The sequence below is a fragment of the Sinocyclocheilus anshuiensis genome, unplaced genomic scaffold, assembly GCF_001515605.1.
Source record: "Sinocyclocheilus anshuiensis isolate Anshui unplaced genomic scaffold, SAMN03320099.WGS_v1.1 scaffold183, whole genome shotgun sequence".
Classification (NCBI taxonomy): Eukaryota; Metazoa; Chordata; class Actinopteri; order Cypriniformes; family Cyprinidae; genus Sinocyclocheilus; species Sinocyclocheilus anshuiensis.
Window position 1 is genome coordinate 3,057,341 of NW_015548309.1, and position 19,660 is coordinate 3,077,000.

Sequence of the window (19,660 nt, forward strand, 5' to 3'; positions counted from 1 at the left end):
AGATTTCTGTACATTATTTCAGAATGTAATCATTTAGCTACAGCTTAAAAAGGAACTAAAACTGTGTGTCAGAGTCATCGTTATTGCATATATGTTGTGAATTAAGAAGAAATCAAAGAAGTTTTTAGTCATTTTAAGACTACAAAATCGATACACTATCCTCCAGAAATAACCCTGTTAGAGCCCTAGTTTCTGCGATGGTAAATAATGTATTTTTTGCGTGTAATGGCTGGCTCATGATCGTGTTCTTGAGGCTGTTTCTGTTAGAGTATCTACAAAAAACACTCCCAGGAGAGGAGACACACTAATACAACTAAACCTGTATTAACCTCCACTGACTCTGTAACAGCAATAAAGGTATGGCGCACCCATTAAAAACTCCAGTCAAAGACAAATGAAGGAAATTAGGCTTAACCCAGTTAAGTGTAGGTGAGAACGTACAAACATAAGGACTTGGAACAACACCGTGGCTCATAGAGCTTAAGTGGCAATACCTTGCATAGTGTGCCACGCTTTCAGAGACAGAGAGAAATGCAACTAATACCAGAGAAAATGGAATTTTAAAGATGGATGCCTCTAATCACCGTCCTGATGTACTGCAGAGTCAGTCAGCAAAATTGGAGAGAAGAGGAGTCAGAGAATCGTTCCCCGCCATTATTTGCCAGACCTGATATCACAGAGCTAGCATCATCTTGATTGGGCTTGTAAAATATAGGGGCATGTTTGAATAAATGTGTCCGGTGGGCAGAAGCCCTACTGACCCTGGGAAGTAACTCAGGCTGAACAGTGGCAGTGCGGCTCCTGTGTTTGCTTTGGGCCAAGTTTTTTGAGATAGCAGGGCTCGAAATTAGACCATTTAACAATGCACAATAAAGGCATAGTTCAATGGGGCATGAATAATTTGGCACTGCTATGAGTGTGTTAAATCAAGGTTTCCATAGTCAACAGCATCATCTGCAACTGTTAGATTTCTGTACATTATTTCAGAATGTAATCATTTAGCTACAGCTTAAAAAGGAACTAAAACTGTGTGTCAGAGTCATCGTTATTGCATATATGTTGTGAATTAAGAAGAAATCAAAGAAGTTTTTAGTCATTTTAAGACTACAAAATCGATACACTATCCTCCAGAAATAACCCTGTTAGAGCCCTAGTTTCTGCGATGGTAAATAATGTATTTTTTGCGTGTAATGGCTGGCTCATGATCGTGTTCTTGAGGCTGTTTCTGTTAGAGTATCTACAAAAAACACTCCCAGGAGAGGAGACACACTAATACAACTAAACCTGTATTAACCTCCACTGACTCTGTAACAGCAATAAAGGTATGGCGCACCCATTAAAAACTCCAGTCAAAGACAAATTAAGGAAATTAGGCTTAACCCAGTTAAGTGTAGGTGAGAACGTACAAACGTAAGAACTTGGAACAACACCGTGGCTCATAGAGCTTAAGTGGCAATACCTTGCATAGTGTGCCACGCTTTCAGAGACAGAGAGAAATGAAACTAATACCAGAGAAAATGGAATTTCAAGATGGATGCCTCTAATCACCATCCTGATGTACTGCAGAGTCAGTCAACGAAATTGGAGAGAAGAGGAGTCAGAAGATTGTTCCCCGCCATTATTTGCCAGACCTGATATCACAGAGCTAGCAACATCTTTATTGGGCCTGTAAAATATAGGGGCATGTTTGAATAAATGTGTCCGGTGGGCAGAAGGCCTACTGACCCTGGGAAGTAACTCAGGCTGAACAGTGGCAGTGCGGCTCCTGTGTTTGCTTTGGGCCAAGTTGTTTGAGATAGCAGGGCTCGAAATTAACTTTTTTACTTGGTAGCACTGGTGCTCCCAACTTCAAAAAGTTAGGAGCACCAGCAAAAATTTAGGAGCACTCACCAAAAATTTAGGAGCACCACAACTACAAATTATATATTAACAGATTTTATCCTTACATTCTTAACTTTAATGCAGATTTTGTATTGGTTAATATTAGCTGTCAATCTCTCAGTCACTGCTTTCCGCTAACTACCGCGAGAAAAAGAAAGGGCTGAAGAAGAGAGAAAATGAAAAGAACACTGACAGATTTCTTTTGTAAATAACCTAAAGTTAAGCTCTTCTTTGGCGAGGGTTAGGATGGTGTATGCGGTGTTAAATTTTACATTCAGCTCTGCCAGTTGCACCGAACGGCTGGCAGCTAGGGGTGTGCGATATTGACAAAAAATTATATCTCGATATTTTCTGGGATTTTATCGATAACAATAATTTGACTGAGTGTTACTGTGCTGATACGCACAAATGCTCCCAAATATATTTTGAGGTCGCACAGATTAAATTTCGGGAGCATATGCGACCAAAATGGTCGCAATTTCGAGCCTTGGATAGGCTGCAAATCTTGGACTGGGGACTGATTACTGAGCGTGAGGTCCTCTTAAACCCCAAGTTAGCGCCTCTGCAGTTTGGAAAATAGCTGTAGCAACTCAGTGTAAACTGCACTGGGGATAATAACATGTTTTGTGTTTTTAAATAGGGATACATTAATGCACATTGAGGACACTTTTCTAAAAAGAGCAAATAATGTAGTTTTATTTGATGTTTTATTCCTTACAGGTCTCAAACCACCACTTCCTAGCCACTACACTACTTTATCTCCAGGTAATTGTAAGTTAATTGTAACAAGCACAAAATACTTTTTTTTAGAACATATTTGCCAAGAACATAAAATTAACATATAACTGACCAGCAAGCTTACATGGGTGTCTGAAATATATATGATGCCAGGTGTAGCTGTAGGCTTTCATTACCAGTTAAACTTCTGTCATACAGATCGCTTCTGCAGAATGTAGGGCGGAGGTGGAATTGCTTCCTGTAGAAATAGCCCTTTGTGTTATAGAGTTGGTTCAGAGGGAATATTGCTCAAATGGTCTCAAGAATTTTTCTCGCTCATTCACACAAATGTCTTCAGAAAGACACCCATGCTCTCTCTCCTCTTTGTGTTTCACTTAAGCTCTTATTTCTCCCCTACTCTCTTCACATGCTCTATGTAAGCTGTTCTATCAGGCCTGGAGAAGATGCAAAGGGCTAGGTGACAACAAGTTTGCATAGATCTCGCAGTGGGTGGCATAGTCTGTTTTGCAGCTCCTCCTCCTGCCCTATACTTCATTGATTTGCCATTACACTATTTTCAAGGTAAGGGAATAGCCCATTAAACAGGCTTTGCTGTACAATGTGTGTGCATAATGAAGTTTCCAGTGCAATGATCAAGGAACGTTTCCCTTTGCACCTGCTCCTCCTATGTGTTCGCAAAATCAGCACAGAGTCAACGGTTAATGCAGAATCAATGTTCCAAATTAAACCAATGGACCCCACAGGTTTTAGCTTATCCACTGCCATTGTTTGTTTTCCTCAATGAATTCAAGTGTATGTGGACAATTTTGATATTTTGTAACTGATTGTTTGATGCTGATTTGCTCTTTTAGGAAAATCTAATTTGTGCTGACATAAATTAACTGGAACGGCAATTCCTGAAGGAAATTTCAGTGTTTGCAAGGAAGAGAAAGAACAATGGTGTTGTTGTAGACAAGCACAGATTTTAAGGTATTTGGTTCATTGTAAATTAAATGCCACATCAGAGCCACTTTTGTTGTTGTTGTTGTCGTCATGACACTCAACGTGCATCTTATTTTATTTATTAGCCTATTTATTTTGTCGCACTCAAGGCAACACTGTCTTTGCACTGTAAAAGTGACTTTAAACTCAAAGAAATAGATCTAAGAAAAAAAAATACCAATCCGAATTCACTATCCAAATAATTGCAAGGTGGAGGGCAAATCACAATTTGGTTTGCAAATATTACAATGATGTCAGATTTTGAATGGTAAACATCAATGACCTTTTTTACATTTTAATATTATATTTCTTAAAAAATTGTTGGGAAGAAAATTAAAAGACGAATATCAATACAGTTCTGCCTTGCAAGCACTAATTAAATGTAAGCAAAAAGCATGCTATTCGAAGGTTAAAACGTTTAAATGCACATTCTTGCAAAATTTGTAAACCAGTTGGCCAATTATTTGCATTGCAATTATCATTTCTATGCTAGTCTTTATTGGAAGGCATTATTGCTCATATTGAGTCTGTGTTAAACTGATTCTGGGTGCAAATGTAGTTTGGATTTATAAACACATTGACATGAATTAAAATACAGCATGTTTAGATGCCAGTGTAATCATTTTTACATCAGATATACATTTTATTTTAATTTTATAACTAATTGTACATTCTCTTTTAGTTTTCAGAGAGATTTAAGTCCAGCATTTTCCCTTAAGGTTCTGAATATACTGTAAGAAAATTCTGACTCATATCGAAACAACCACATTGCTCAGCCAGTAACATTGCTATTTGCTCCAACATGCATAACCCAGCCTGAGGAAAAGATACCATGCACAACGGGCAGAATAATTGCATCACTAAACTACACTGTATATGAAGAACCTAATTATGAAAACCAATGAAATCTCCCCTGGGTACAAATACAGCATTTCACTCTAATTGGGCCTGATTGATTGAAAGCGTGTTCCCAACAGCAAGTGTCAGTCGATCTATCGGTGTAGCAGTGCATGGTTTATTGTGTTCTAAACATCTTAGCTTGACTCTTTAGACATAATGAGATCCCAGTTCTCCCAGTAGCATGCTCTATACCGTACCGGATGCCTCTACTACAGGTATCAGTCTAATCTAAGAGCAGATGGAGAGCACAGCAGTGCTTCTCAGATGGTTCTGCTCTGTTTACTCGTGAAAACACAGATAGTATGCTGCTATCATATTCTCTTATTAAAGTCTATATTTTGAAACCGAACTAGCTGAGGCTTTTGCAACGTTTTCAATAGACGGAGATTGGGGAGGAGTCATTAAAGCTAGTTTACCCTGCCTTAGATCTTTTTTTCCCCTATTTGTATTAGCTAATGAAAAGCTACACTTGCTATTTTTCAACACTCACGTTGTGATGTTTTGTTTCGAAAGTCCACACCCCTTTTCACTGACAATGCAGGCTTGAATAAATTGGATTTCAAACCGCACATTCACCATTGCTTTGTGCTTCACACTGTTTGGTATGACGCAACAATCAGAGAAAGCAATTTTCCAGCACCTCGTCATACAAAGAGGTACTAAAATCAGTTAAACACTCCAGTGTGCTCACAGAAGCCATATCTGAGAGATCCTTAATATCAAGGGTTTTACTTATTGTCTGTTAATTAGTGCAGCCATCAAGTGGCCCATGTGATTACATCTGTGATTAAGAATTGCCCGCTCAGGTCTGAGTTTGGAGAGTTTGGCATGAAAGAGACTCCAAGGACAAAAAACTGGTTGGAGCATATTGTCTGCCATTAAACCGCACAATATTTTTGTTAAACATTTTTGCTTTGTAATGAGTCAGTGGCCTGCCGTCAGTGAGGGACAACTGGTAATGGCTGTCCCAGGCTCTGTGATACGGTGGTCACACTAAGGTCCTCTATAGGAAAGCCAAATCCTTCCATATTTTTCTCCCAAGCCCAATGACATTTGCGCCTAAAACCCAGTGATCTAATTGGTATATGTTTACTATTAGAGGGTAATATATGGATATTTATGTGGATTCATGCACTTCTTATTTTTTTCACATAATTCTACTTCAATTTATTGTATTTTATTTTAATTGTAATATTTTAGTTTGATGCACTACCCCAAATGTTGCATGCATGCAAACACATAAATGCTTTTTGCAATCCATAAGACAACCTCTGGCTTATGTTTTAGAAAGTGCAATGCCAGTTTTCAACGATTCCTCACCGCCTCCGTCTACAAAGAGATGTGGGAGGACAAACTCGCTGGTTGTGTGATTAACAGCTGGGGTACAAATAAAAAATAAATGTCATCATCTGCATTGGAGGTGTTGTGCTGTAGACGGTATAAATTAGGCTGAAGCAATGAATGCAGATCAGACGAATGGATCAGAATCACAATGCCTCCATTCAAAGCGATATACATTAATTTAACGATACTGTACAGTGGATGCTCAAGGCATTTGCATTTGAAATGCATGTGCTATAGGGGTGCTGTAGAACATCTTGGACGGCAACAGGGTGATTTAAGGGAGACTGAGAACAGCCAGATGCAAGGCTGCCTGTGGCTATCCGTCCAGGACGTGCCTTGTGTCCAAAAAAATATGCATGCCAAGCTGGAGCACAGATTTCCTGTTGCTGTTGCTGATGCAGATACCGCGACATCAGCAACAGGAATTCTGTGCTCCAGGTTGACATGCCTATTTATTCAACTACCTATGTGCTTGTTATCCATTTCCCTCCATTTGTGTTCCTTCACGGTCGTTTTGCGGTGGAAGAATCACTCTGACGCATATTCTCTCAACTTGAATGTGGATGCTCGTGCAGTAAATACCGACTAAAATTAATATTTATGAGCCATATAGATGAGGTGGATCGGAAAATGTTCCAACTTACCGTTTCAACGTAAGTCATTACCGGTCGATAAAGCGACATGTATTCCGTTCATCTATAGCGCAGTGCTCCAGAGAGCGGGAAGCGCGCGTGTTCTGTTCTTCTTTTAACGCAGATGGAGAAATAGCAGCGGTTCGCGCTCCTAACGTTAAGATTTTGCCGTGCGAATGAGGCAAAATCCACCAGGTGAGAGCCTTCTGGAAGCTTTTTAGAGTACCTCGCACTGACAACCTCCTCCTTCCTCCGCGTTCAGAGGCGCATCTGCAGACGCTCGTTCGGTTGTCACATTGACATGTCGCTGTCTGCCCAGCGGTCATTAATATCGGAACAGCCCCAGAGTCTCCAGAGATCAACCAATAGCGGCGGTGCGGAGAGAAACTCTCGCAGCTGATTGGCTAAACCGCCGCGTCTGTCAGACAAGAGCAGTTGGAGAAATGAGGAGAGGCAGAAGAAAATGGATAGGCTATAGGTTGGTATTAACTTCTGATTGCGTCGTATTTTGGGGTTGTTGTTTTTTTCTGTACATTGTGTATAAGAGTGACTGAGTATGAGAGATAGTGTGTTTGTATAGCTTCTAAAATAATTTACACTCAAGTTTACAGCATAAGATGAGGGCAAACAAGGGCTAGTTGTCACACTTGGACACTCCAATGAATATTTCTCAGGGTTGGTCTTGGTTTCTTGGTTTATTTTTTTAAGTTAATTTCAAGAGTTTCTCTGTCTTGACTTACAAAATCAGCACATGTTGTCATTCTATATGGCGTATGTTGTTACAATGAAAACTTAATTGAAACCATAGGCTTTTCATCTTAAATTGCACTAAGAAAATTAAAATAAATCATTGAAAGCGCAAATATACACAAAATAGCATACAACCATTTTGTCCAAAAAAAATAATAATTGTTTACCGTTATTAATAGGCAACAATTATTTTGCTTTTTAAAATAATTGTATCATTTTTAAAAATTTAAAAGATGTGAAAACTTAGGGAATTACAATGATGCTGATATACAGTGCTCTTACTTGTATGTTATTACTTAAGTAATGACTGTTGTGTTTTTATATTTTTATATCATTGCAGACAAGGTGTAGCAACTTCACTTAAGGACCAGGACTGCCCAACAACCAGTATTTTGGGATGAAAAAAAATAATCAGGAAGCTGAAAATAGGCTTTCCATGTATCCAATTCTTTAGGTTCTTGTTTTAGGGACTCTGACAGAATACGTCCTTTTTGCTGTGACCCTGTTTTTAGGGATGAATTCACTGTGAAGGTGCTTTCCTGAAACAGACCTGTCTTGCTTTACAGCCCATGCACAGGTCCTTCACAGCTCACCCTCGGGACTGCACACACCTTGAGAAAACACGGATATAACTCTATAATAAAACTCCCAATAGGGTTAGACACTGGACCTTTTTTTATCACATCTGGCATCAGGAGACTGCTCTGCCAAAGAAAAATGTGCATGTACTATAAAAGCATAAATCTGGGTTTTAGTTTGATGTCCGCAAGTACCAGGATTTTCATCAGTCCATGCCCCCATTTATGAAATATTTCGAGGAATAGTTAGAATTTGAGAGGTTGTTTAGTTGTGGCATTTCACTGCATCTGTTTTCTGACAGATGAGGCCTTAGAGGGCAGTTCAGTTTATTGACTAGAGTTCCACAGTTATAAATATTTTTACAAGAAACTTAGAGAAGATGGTCTTACAGCCTCTGACAAAGACATAGAACCTGTAAAGTTTTCTGAAGAGGCTTTAACAAAAGTCATTTTAAAGGGGTCATATGATGCGATTTCAATTTTTCCTTTCTCTTTGGAGTGTTACAAGCTCTTGGTGCATAAAGAAGATCTGTAAAGTTGCAAAGACTAAAGTCTCAAATCCAAAGAGATATTCTTTATAAAAGTTAAGAGTCAGCCACACCTACCTAAAACGGCTCATTCTAATACGATAATGTTCTTTTTAGCAGCATCATATGACCCCTTTAAAGCTACAAGCGTATTGATTCTGAAACCACCATTATGGCCAATATATGTAGATAATATTATAATATTAGATATTGTAAATATTACTAAACTGTATAAAACTGATTCTAATTTCTGATTAAAATCCACCTACAATTCCTGCAGGACCTGAGACTCGAACCCGCGACCTTCGGGTTACAAGTCCGACTCTATCCATTAGGCCACAACTGCCCCCATAAAAAAAATAAAATAAAGATAGTTCACCCAAAAACAAAAATTTGTTGAAAATGTATTCATATTTGGAGAAATTTAGCATTACATCACTTGTTCACCAATGGATCCTCTGTAGTGAATGGGTGCCATCAGAATGAGAGTCCAAATAACCAAATCTGATAAAAAAAAGCATCACAATAATCTAGTCTTGTGAATCATAAAGCTGTTTGTTTATAAGAAACAAATCCATCATTAAGACGTCCAATCCAACTTTAAGACGTCGCTTCTGGTCCGTAATCCAATAATACTTTCTCCAGTGAAAAAGTCCATCCCCTGTTGTACTCTCACATCAAAATCCATCAACATGTTTGTAAACAGTGCTTGATCTGTGCATATTTCTCTACTGATTCAGGCAAAATGACTTTTTCGCTGGAGAAAGCAGTATTATGGATAGAGGTCTCGTATTTTAGCCAGAAACAACAGTTTGAACTGTCACTTCACAAGACGTTAATTGATGGACTGCAGTCGTGTGGATTACTTGTGGATTATTGTGATGTTTTTATCAGCTGTTTGGACTCTGATTCTGTTTGGATTCTGATGGCACCCATTCACTGCAGAAGATCCACTGGTGAGTGAGCAACTGATGTAATGCAGAAATTTTTTGAAAACCGTTCCGACTTGTGACTGAACAGAGAAATGGCGAGTGACACTTATTTTTCTTGTGAGAAAAATAAGGCGAGATCACAAGAAAATAATGATGCATGACCTCTCAGGGCTTCTGTATTATTCTGATTATTATTATTTATATATAGAACTTTTACCGTTATTATATTATATTAAGTTTTATAAAATAAGAATTGGTAATAGCAGTGCCCCATTGATAGATAATAGCTATGACATGAGCCACAGACATAAACAGTCCCATTTCTCAATATCCACTGCATCAGCACATTGATTTTCAGTTTGGTGGAGTTGCAGAAAAGCTGGACAAGTGATGCCCCGTAACGTAACGTGGCAGTGGCATGCCTGCAGAGACGCATGAGTTGCCTGGAAATACACCTCTCAAACTGTAGCAGTTTTTGCGGTATGGGGCTGTCTGTGCCTGCAGTGCAGCTAACAGGCTTCCCAGGTGGGGGTTTGTTTAGTTAAGACTGATGTAGAGACATCCTGCCACCAGCCAACCACACACAACATCTCAATCTCCTCATTAGGCCTCCACACTCCCATGATGCTCAAGTTACTTTGCTAACTTAAAAAATAGCTCATTTTCCTCTGTTAAAGTCAATATTATTAGTATTCTCGCCAGCACCTGTGTAACACCATCTCTTCAAGCTTTGCTCTGAATGCTACAAAAGTTGACTGGATAAAAGGATAGATTTATTTTTTGTTCCATACAAAAAAGCAGAGCGAGACTGCGGTTTTAGCCGCGGGATGTTCAAGGGCCTCTCTGAGGAGAACTGTTGTCTCCCCTGGTTGTTCTGACTGAGTTCCCAGAAAAAGTCTCGAGGTTAACCTCACTCATCTCAGCCAATCATGAGCTGAGGCTCCAGGAGAGAGTGGTGGCATATACTGGAGCTTCCGTGCTGTTGAAATATGACTTTAATGTTGGGAAAAAGGTTGATATACATAAGAAAATGAGACAGAAAAAAGAATAGAGAAGATAATAGGCTTCTTGTTGGAGGTGGCACCCTGGTTTTGTCTAAATGGACGAGTGTGGCGACTGATCGAGTGCATTGAGCTTGAGTTTCAGATCTCATTGCATACATAGATACATTCAAAAGCTCAATAACAGATTCATGACAGGCTTTGGCTGTCCATTGTTGAAAACCTTTTTTTTTTTTTTTTTTTTTTTTTTTGAAAAAAAAAAAAAAAAAAAAAAAAAGTAAATGATGACAGTATTTTCATTTTTGGTTGAACTAGCCCTTTAAATCTTAGGTTTAGATTGGGTATAGTGTTGTGCAACAGAGGCAGAATGATTTTGAAATTGAATCCTGGGATTTCCACCCAGCCCCACAGCTAGAAATTCTAGGGCCCTTACTTCGTATTCAGCCATTTGTAAGGCAGAGATACAGTACAGCTTGATGGGACGGTGCATGTTGAATTGTGCTTTGATAAATTGCCCTGTGCAGTGCACAGTTCATATCCAATTTTAAATTTTTCGAAATTAAATATTACTCCGTATTTCTCTCATCTCTTGATGTTTTCGTATATCTGCTCTTTGATTAGTACCTTTATTTCTGCTTTTTACTGTTAGCTCTGACCTTTCGCTTCTCTTATATTTCATCTCATTTTGTACAGTATGTCTTATCTCTCTTAGCTGAATGCTAGATATAGTAAAGTAGGTATAGATTCCATAGTAAATCAGATGTAATCGTTATTGATTACATTTTATTTTACTTTTTCTAAATAATAAATAATAAAATTACATTTTTATTTTACATTTAATCTAATAAAATATCTCTTAATTTAATCTAATAAAATATCTCTTAATTTACTATATTTTGACAAAATACATTGAAAAATCAAAAGAAATAAGGTATTTTGCCATATACATAGGTATTTATTTAAAACAAATTGTCATAGTATCAAAGCCACAGCAGGACCGTTGTGTGTTAGTTTTAAAACAGATCGGTTAAGTGATAAATTCAGTGACTCGCTCATAAATAAATCTGAACAGAACAGAACTAATCTGTTGTTGTGAATGACTTAAAATTACTTGCTCATGAAAACACTTGTCACTCTTTGCTTGCAAATAAATGTAACCTGCAGACAAAGCATTAGAATTTGTCATCCAGAATAATGTAAAAATAAATTGTGAAATGTTTTATTCTTGTTAAACATGCTGATTTTTATCTCGTAAATTTGACTACATACATGCAGTATGTTGTTTATAAGCCTGTCTTTCTGAAGCCATGAGTGCATGATTCGATGCAGGCAGGACAATTGCAACTATTATACTGCAGCACGTATGTCAGTTTGCTCACATGAAAATGGGGGCATGCATTGTGTATGACACTCAGGCCAGATGTTGAAACCCTGCAGATCAATGCTTTCTCCATTCCCTTTGATGTGCTGGAAACAGCGACTATTTTTTTTTTTTTTCAATGGGAGAAAAATGGCTGTAAAGCCGTTTCCCTTTCAGTCGGTCACTCCCGACGTCACGTCGGATGACCGACGAATTGGGATCTCGCTTAGAGGGACCAATCTACTTCGAGTGTAAACCCGTTCAAGATGTTGACGCAGGAACGCATCTTCGGGTGCATCCGACCCCGAGATTGGTTTGCAGCGGTCGACCTCAAGGACGCGTACTTCATGTGTCAACCCTTCCGCACCACAGACCATTGTTGTGGTTCACGTCCGAAGGACGCGCATATCATTCCAAAGAGGGTTCAATCACCTCCATTCTTCCATATGCACCTAAGGGATGTCCATATGTGTATTGTTTCCGAAACCTCCTTCGGGACGGTTCGAGCTTCCGTAACGTCCCTGTTCCAAGTAGAACGGGTACGTTTTCCCAGTGTTATCCAGTCTTACTCAGTGGGTAGTGCCATAGTAGCAGTAGCTGGTCCTCTTGTGCAAGCCCTGGCCTACGCCAAAAAGTAGGGGCGCAGGTGGCTTCCACAGGACACTGGAAGGGGCAGTAGCTGTGGCCTTTTGGTAGGATCTCAATTCGTCGGTCATCCGACGTGACGTCGGGAGTAACCGACTGAAAGGGAACGTCTCGGTTACGTATGGTAACCCTCGTTCCCTGAAGGAGGGAACGGAGACGTCACGTCCCGTCGCCACAGCTCCTGTACCACCGCTGAGCGGCCGGGTCACCGGCTCGGCTCCTCAGCGAAAACCTGAATATGCGCTGCATCTGCTGCCTACTTATACTCACGCTGTGATCAGCAGCAGCTGGATGCAATAATCGCATGCCAATGTGCATTGGCTTGTTTAGTTTACACTCGAAGTAGATTGGTCCCTCTAAGCGAAATCCCAATTCATCGGTCATCCGACAGGGAACGAGGGTTACCATACGTAACCGAGACGTTCTGAAGTGCACAGACATGGCAACAACCTTCAGATTTGTTTATTACACTTCAGCACTGATTGTGCTGGAAAAATGCCACTTAGGCTGTCCATTTATGACATAAATCGTTCAAGCTTACTAAAAAGAAGGGGAAGAAGAAAAACACTAATATGGAGCATGTGGGAACATCCCAAAGTTTTTGCATGAATGCCATTGTAAAGTGAAAATCTTTATGATGTTGGAACTGTAAGAACAAATGAATATGGAGATGTTTCAGCATTGTGCTTGCATCTGCAATCTCCCTTGTTACTCCTTTGTTTCATTATATTCCTTTGTGCCACCACAGTGAATGACTGGTGCTGATTATGCAAATGAGCCAGAGGAAAGAAGCATGGGTAATTATCACAGTTGTGGATAGGCTTTGGGAAAAAATGCTCCCTCTGCCATAGAGACACTATAAGAAAAAAAGAAAGAAAGAAAGCTCACAGCTTTGCAACAGTAACAGCTTTAGAGTAGCTACCAAAAGATGTATGTGGTCTTTTAATGTATTGATAGATTTCCAGCCATATCCTCTCTAATAAATAAAATCCATTCACTCGTTCGAAATAACATGTTGCCTTCTGTATCTAATAAATTATTTATTCATTAAAAATCTAAAGCTCTTTATTTAGGTTAATTCAATAATCAGTTAATGCAATAGTTAAATGAATAAAAATAATAATAATTATTATTATTATTAATATTTATAAATGTATATGTATTATTGTTATTTACGTTAATTCAGTAATCAGTTAATTTATTTAGGTTAATGCAAAAGTTAAATTAATAATAATAATAATTATTATTATTATTATTATTATTTAAGTTTATTCAGTAGTTGATTTATTTAGGTTAATGCAATAGTTCAATTAATAATTAAATTACTACTACTACTACTAATAATAATAATAATAAATAATTGTTGAATGTAAGTGTCACGTGTATGTTCCTGTTGAGTTCCTGTTTTCCTTATTTGGTCTTTCCTGTTCCTGTCCTCGTTGTGTGAATTCGTATCCAGCTGTGTTTGATTAATTAGTTCATTTGCTCCCAGGTGTGTCCCATTGGTGTCTGTGTATTTATAGTGTGTTCTGCCCCTTGTTTCCCGTCTGCTGTTAAATGTCATTCATAAGTTCCAGTATTTGTATCCCTTTGTTTATTTAATTAAATTCTAGTTAACTTATTCTCCAGCGTCTCCTCGTTCCTCCCTCGTGAACCGTGACAGAACAGCAGACCTAAAACTGAAAGTAAGCGGTGCCTTTTTTCCCCGTTTTTTTTCCCCCGTTTTTAAAAGTGTTTTGTTTTCCCGTTCGTTTCTCCCCGCTCATATGGAGGAACGAGCGAGGTTCATTGCCGTGGCTCGGGCGAGCCCCAACCTGATCGTCTACGTGAGGGAGTTCCTGCTGCTTGCCCTAGCCAGCTCCCTCGAGGGGGAAACCCTCGTGACGCTGTTCCGGCTCTGGATGACTTACCATCGCCCCGCGGAGCTCCCAGACACCACCAACCTCGACTGGAAGGAGGTGGTCATCTGGTGTCTGGAGAGCCTCCGATCCCAATCCGGGACCCCTCCGCCGGCCGTTCCTCAGTCAAGTCCGCCGGCCGCGGCTTTCTCCAGCCTGCCGGCTGCTCCGAAGTCAAGCCCGCCTGTGGAAAGCCCGCCGGCCACCCAATTCACCCCTAACCAAAAGAGGAGGATGAGGAGAAAGAGACTGTTCTCCTCCCTCATCCCTGCCCCAGAGGTCACTCCAGTGTCGGCTTCAGCCCCAGAGCTCGCTCCAGTGTCGGCTCCAGATCCCCTTGGCCCGCAGATGGCTCCTGTCCCTGTGCTTAGCCCAAGGAGGGCTCCTGTTCCTGAGTTTAGCCCAGAGAGGGTTCCGGTCCCCGAGTTTAGCCTAGTGAGGGCTCCTGTCCCCAAGTTTAGCCCAGTGAGGGCTCCTGTCCCCGTGCTTAGCCCTGTTCCAGTCCTGCAACAGCCTCCAGGGCGCCCGCCCCCCCTCGCCGATGGTACTGTTACAGCACGGGACGTGCCATCCGGGAGGGGTGCAATCTGTCACGTATATGTTCCTGTTGAGTTCCTGTTTTCCTTATTTGGTCTTTCCTGTTCCTGTCCTCGTTGTGTGAATTCGTATCCAGCTGTGTTTGATTAATTAGTTAATTTGCTCCCAGGTGTGTCCCATTGGTGTCTGTGTATTTATAGTGGTCTGCCCCTTGTTTCACGTCTGCTGTTAAATGTCGTTCATAAGTTCCAGTATTTGTATCCCTTTGTTTATTGAATTAAATTCTAGTTAACGTATTCTCCAGCGTCTCCTTGTTCCTCCCTCGTGAACCGTGACAGTAAGTCCTGCCTGTGCAAATGTTCAGTGCATTAGTTGGACCAAAAACAGAATACTGTTTTTAAATATGGGCTTAAAAAAGCACATTTTGTGATACTCTTGTTGTGTATATATATATTTTATTCCTAATTAGAAATGTTATTTTAATGTAACACTCACCAACGGTTTGTATTTTTCTTTCTCCACTCAGATAGTTTGAAGCTGTTCTTACATCGCTGGAAATAACAGCTGAGTAAACTGATTCACCTTCAAGGGATGGAAAAATTACAGGTATCTTAATATCGCGGCACTATAATGTTAGTAAAACAACACATGCCAAACTATTTTACAAAGGATGTTTAGTGTCTCGGCTGAAACTTTGATATCTAGTCTGAGTGCAGACAGAAAGACCTATATCATTATCTGTGTCACTGGAGGATGTCTGTTTATGGAGGAAAGCCTCTCTCATACTGCGATACTAGTGTTAGAACAAACCAACCTGAAAATGTAGAAACAGACGGCCAAACCACTGTGACTGGGTTAACAGGGGGCCAGCAGGTCTCCCTTTCCATTTGAAAAATGTAGTGCCTCAGTTTGTAAGTCAGTTTGTCTCCTGATCCTACTGTGCACAAACTACCATAATGCAGGTCAATAGGCGGAGAAGCTACTCTGGTGCTAAATTGGAACCTCTTGAAATTACCTTCTGCCCCCTGTATTTAGCCCTGAACCACTGCAGTGCAAACGCTGCACACCTAACTGAGCATCGGCTGTCGGAAATTGACTGCTTTTTTTTTTTTTTTTGCAAAGTAAAGTTTGGTTTAAAAATATCCCCCATTGTTCGTGGAAAACAATAGCTGCAGATTTGCACCGGGTGACAAGAGACGACAGTCCAGGGCTTTCCGAAAAGCACACATGCGGGTCTCTGCGGAGAACATGCTCACATAAATCATGTCCTGAAAAGCAGCTCCCTCTGGAAAATAAAAGTGCATTTGTCAGGGCAGTCAGCAGAGTTCATAGCTCACAGGCAGGCGGCCAGAGTCTTGTGCTGCAGCTCTTGCGTCTGATAGCATATCAAATGGGATTATGACATTATGTGCGTTCCTCAGCCCTGCATTTTTAATTGAATTACACACACTCCTCTTAATGCAATAATCTCCCAAACATCCACAGCATAATGTTCAAATCACTGATAATAAAATTAGGCCATTTCTTTTTGTGAGTCTTGCGGGAGACGTTGGATTACGCCAGAGACGCCGATGCTTGCATAACGCCATGTGTGAGATGACACCCAAGCTTGGGTGAAACACGTTCCAGAGATTGATCTGAATCATTGGGGCTGTTAAAACGGTGAACCTCCCGCATCTGTCCGTGTGACACCGTGGTGACTGGTTTTCAGAAAGGGGTCAGACGCTGTAGGGAACCTCTTACACGCTGACAGCCAAATAAAAGGCTGGCCGAGGCTCTTTGCCCATTAACATCATCCCTGAAAGCAGATTGTGTTGCCACGCAATTATACTGCACTGATTCTCAAACAGCGGGTTTAGGTATCATTAATTCATCAGCTCAGAGATGGAGCCTGACTGGACAGGCAAATTTTTTACGCAAGCAATAGTGTTGCGAATCGACTTTCTTTTGGCTGCACAGGATATTTTTATGTGCATTTTTCATATGTGCATTGTACAGAATTTGCATTGTTGCGCACACGTTATTTTTTGTTTTTTATTGTGTGAGAAGGGAAGGATGTGTGATATACAATTTACACTGAATACCAAATTAGGTTAAAAAGGACATTGTAGAGGGCTAAAATTTTTCTCATTGCAGTTTTTACACAGTAGAGGAGCCAGGGGCAAGTTGTCATGAGGGCTTTAAGCTAAATTAAACAAATGTCATGTTCGTTTCATACACCTCAGTATTAACTTTTTTTGTGAATGTTGTATTTTTTTTTGTGAATTCTATGCCAACTAAATTCCAATATTATGATATTTCACATCAGTATCATATTTTGTAGTAGTAAATGTCAGATGGAGGCAGGTTGTCACATCTGTTTTATGTTGGCCAAAATAATGGTTTAATATTTAAATTGGTTTGCTTTTCCATTTTTCACCATTGTGTACTTCACAATTGTTTTGTTATCCCTGAAAGCAGATTGTGTTGCCACGCAATTATAATGCACTGATTCTCAAACAGCGGGTTTAGTTATCATTAATTCATCAGCTCAGAGATGGAGCCTGACTGGACAGGCAAATTTTTTACGCAAGCAATAGTGTTGCGAATCGACTTTCTTTTGGCTGCACAGGATATTTTTATGTGCATTTTTCATATGTGCATTGTACAGAATTTGCATTGTTGCGCACACGTTATTTTTTGTTTTTTATTGTGTGAGAAGGGAAGGATGTGTGATATACAATTTACACTGAATACCAAATTAGGTTAAAAAGGACATTGTAGAGGGCTAAAATTTTTCTCATTGCAGTTTTTACACAGTAGAGGAGCCAGGGGCAAGTTGTCATGAGGGCTTTAAGCTAAATTAAACAAATGTCATGTTCGTTTCATACACCTCAGTATTAACTTTTTTTGTGAATGTTGTATTTTTTTTTGTGAATTCTATGCCAACTAAATTCCAATATTATGATATTTCACATCAGTATCATATTTTGTAGTAGTAAATGTCAGATGGAGGCAGGTTGTCACATCTGTTTTATGTTGGCCAAAATAATGGTTTAATATTTAAATTGGTTTGCTTTTCCATTTTTCACCATTGTGTACTTCACAATTGTTTTGTTGTTTAAAAATAAGCTTTTATATATATATATATATATAGACTGCAATTTGATGTTTAGTGTCAGGTTCCAGTTGTGACAACATTTTTGCTATTGGGGCAAAAGACAATGTATGTTGAATGAACTGTATTTTTTTCTGGCTAATATTATTAGAAATGTGCAATGGATTTTTTGTAGACAAGATATTAAGGTGTATATCTATAAACACTGACTTTAAAAGATAATCTTACCAGTAGTGAAAAGTGTGACAACTAGCCCCAGTCTTCCCTATACATTAAATGCATCTAGAACAGGGGTCACCAAACTCGGTCCTGGAGGGCAGGTGTCCTGCAGAGTTCAGCTCCAACCCTAATTAAACACACCTGAACCAGCTAATTAATGTCTTACTAGGCAGAAACTTCCAGGCAGGTGTGTTGAGGCAAGTTGGAGCTAAGCTCTGCAGGACACCAGCCCTCCAGGATTGAGTTTTGAGACCCCTGATCTAGAAGTTACCATTCAGTTTATAAATAGCAAATATAAACTCTTATTTTCATTTAAATGAAGTCTATTTCCTATTTGAGTTTGGCAAATTGAGTGCATAAATTGTTTTCAGTTTTACATTTACAAGTTATTTCAAAGCTGTTTGGCATCATTTTTTTTTTGTCCCTCTAGTGAATCACTGGTAAATAACCTACAGGATAATATGGAATCTATTTCCAATCATCAATGTAGACTCCAGCGAGCTGAATCACTGTCTGCCGCCTCCATGAGCAGCTGTCCACAGTAATGGAAACTTATCAGTGACTGGTTGGAGATGATTTTCACAGGCACCAACTTCATTGACAGCCACTCAAGTGTCCAGAAAACAGCAGTCATCATGTGACACCTGCAGAAAACAACCTAACGCGCGCAGCTGATACTGACGATAACGTGACGTCAACTTATGTAGGTAAGCTAACAAGTTGATATTAGGTGTTCAAACATACATAGCACACAAATATTGTGTGAAATAACACATCTGCCAAAGCAACTAAATTTTGAATAATAATAATACATTTTATTTATAATGCACTTTGTAAACAATGTAAAAAAATATTAAAATACAATGATACAATATAAAACCGCAAAATAAATCAAATCAAAACCCTAATCAACAGCTTAATCATAAGCAATTTTAAAGAGGTGGGTTTTCAACAGTTTCTTAAAAGTACTTAGTGTAGGAGCACTTCGAACATTTAAAGGAAGTGCATTCCATAACCTCGGAGCAGCACGAGAGAAGGCTCTCTGTCCCATAGTTTTTAATCTGGAGTGGGGCTGATAAAGAAGCAGAGAATCAACAGAGCGAAGAGGACGAGAAGGCATATAAGGGGTAACTAAATCCCAAACATAAGAAGGAGCCAATTCATGCACAGCTTTATAAGTTAAAACAAGCGTTTTAAACTCAATACACGATTGAACTGGAAGCCAGTGCAAGTTACAGAGGACACCACTGATGTGAGGCTGTGTGAGTGAGAACACGTGCTGCTGAGTTCTGAATATATTGTAGCCGTTTGATAGATTTTGCTGATAAGCCAATGTAGAGAGAATTGCAGTAATCAATTCTTGAAGTGATAAAAGCATGGATAATGCACGTTTCTTCAAAGCAATTGAATAACAAATCTTTGAAAAAAGTGCATAATGTTTAAAATAATGTTTATAAACCATATATAAGTCGCTTAAACAATTAGAAACAAAACAGCATCATGTATATATATATAGTTTAACACAAACAACCGAAAACCAATCACAAAGAGTACTTTTTCATTTAAAAACATGATACACAGTGGGGATTGGGAAAAACCGCCATAAAGTCTCGAGACATGTTTTTTAAAAGTTGAACTTA

The 19,660-nt window shown here is 39.4% G+C and overlaps 1 protein-coding gene across 2 annotated transcripts in view; it reads right to left on the minus strand.

Moving 5' to 3' along the window:
• LOC107656361 (leucine-rich repeat neuronal protein 3-like) overlaps positions 1-18,056 on the minus strand; it is a 26,170-nt gene extending 8,114 nt beyond the window's left edge. The window contains exon 1 of one of the 2 annotated variants that reach the window (XM_016444164.1): positions 18,030-18,056. The gene's annotated coding sequence lies outside the window, so the exon portion shown is untranslated. Of the gene's footprint in view, positions 1-6,488; positions 6,739-18,029 lie in introns of those variants that run through there. The other variant, XM_016444163.1, reaches the window with a different exon arrangement.
• Between the last annotated feature and the right edge of the window lie 1,604 nt (positions 18,057-19,660).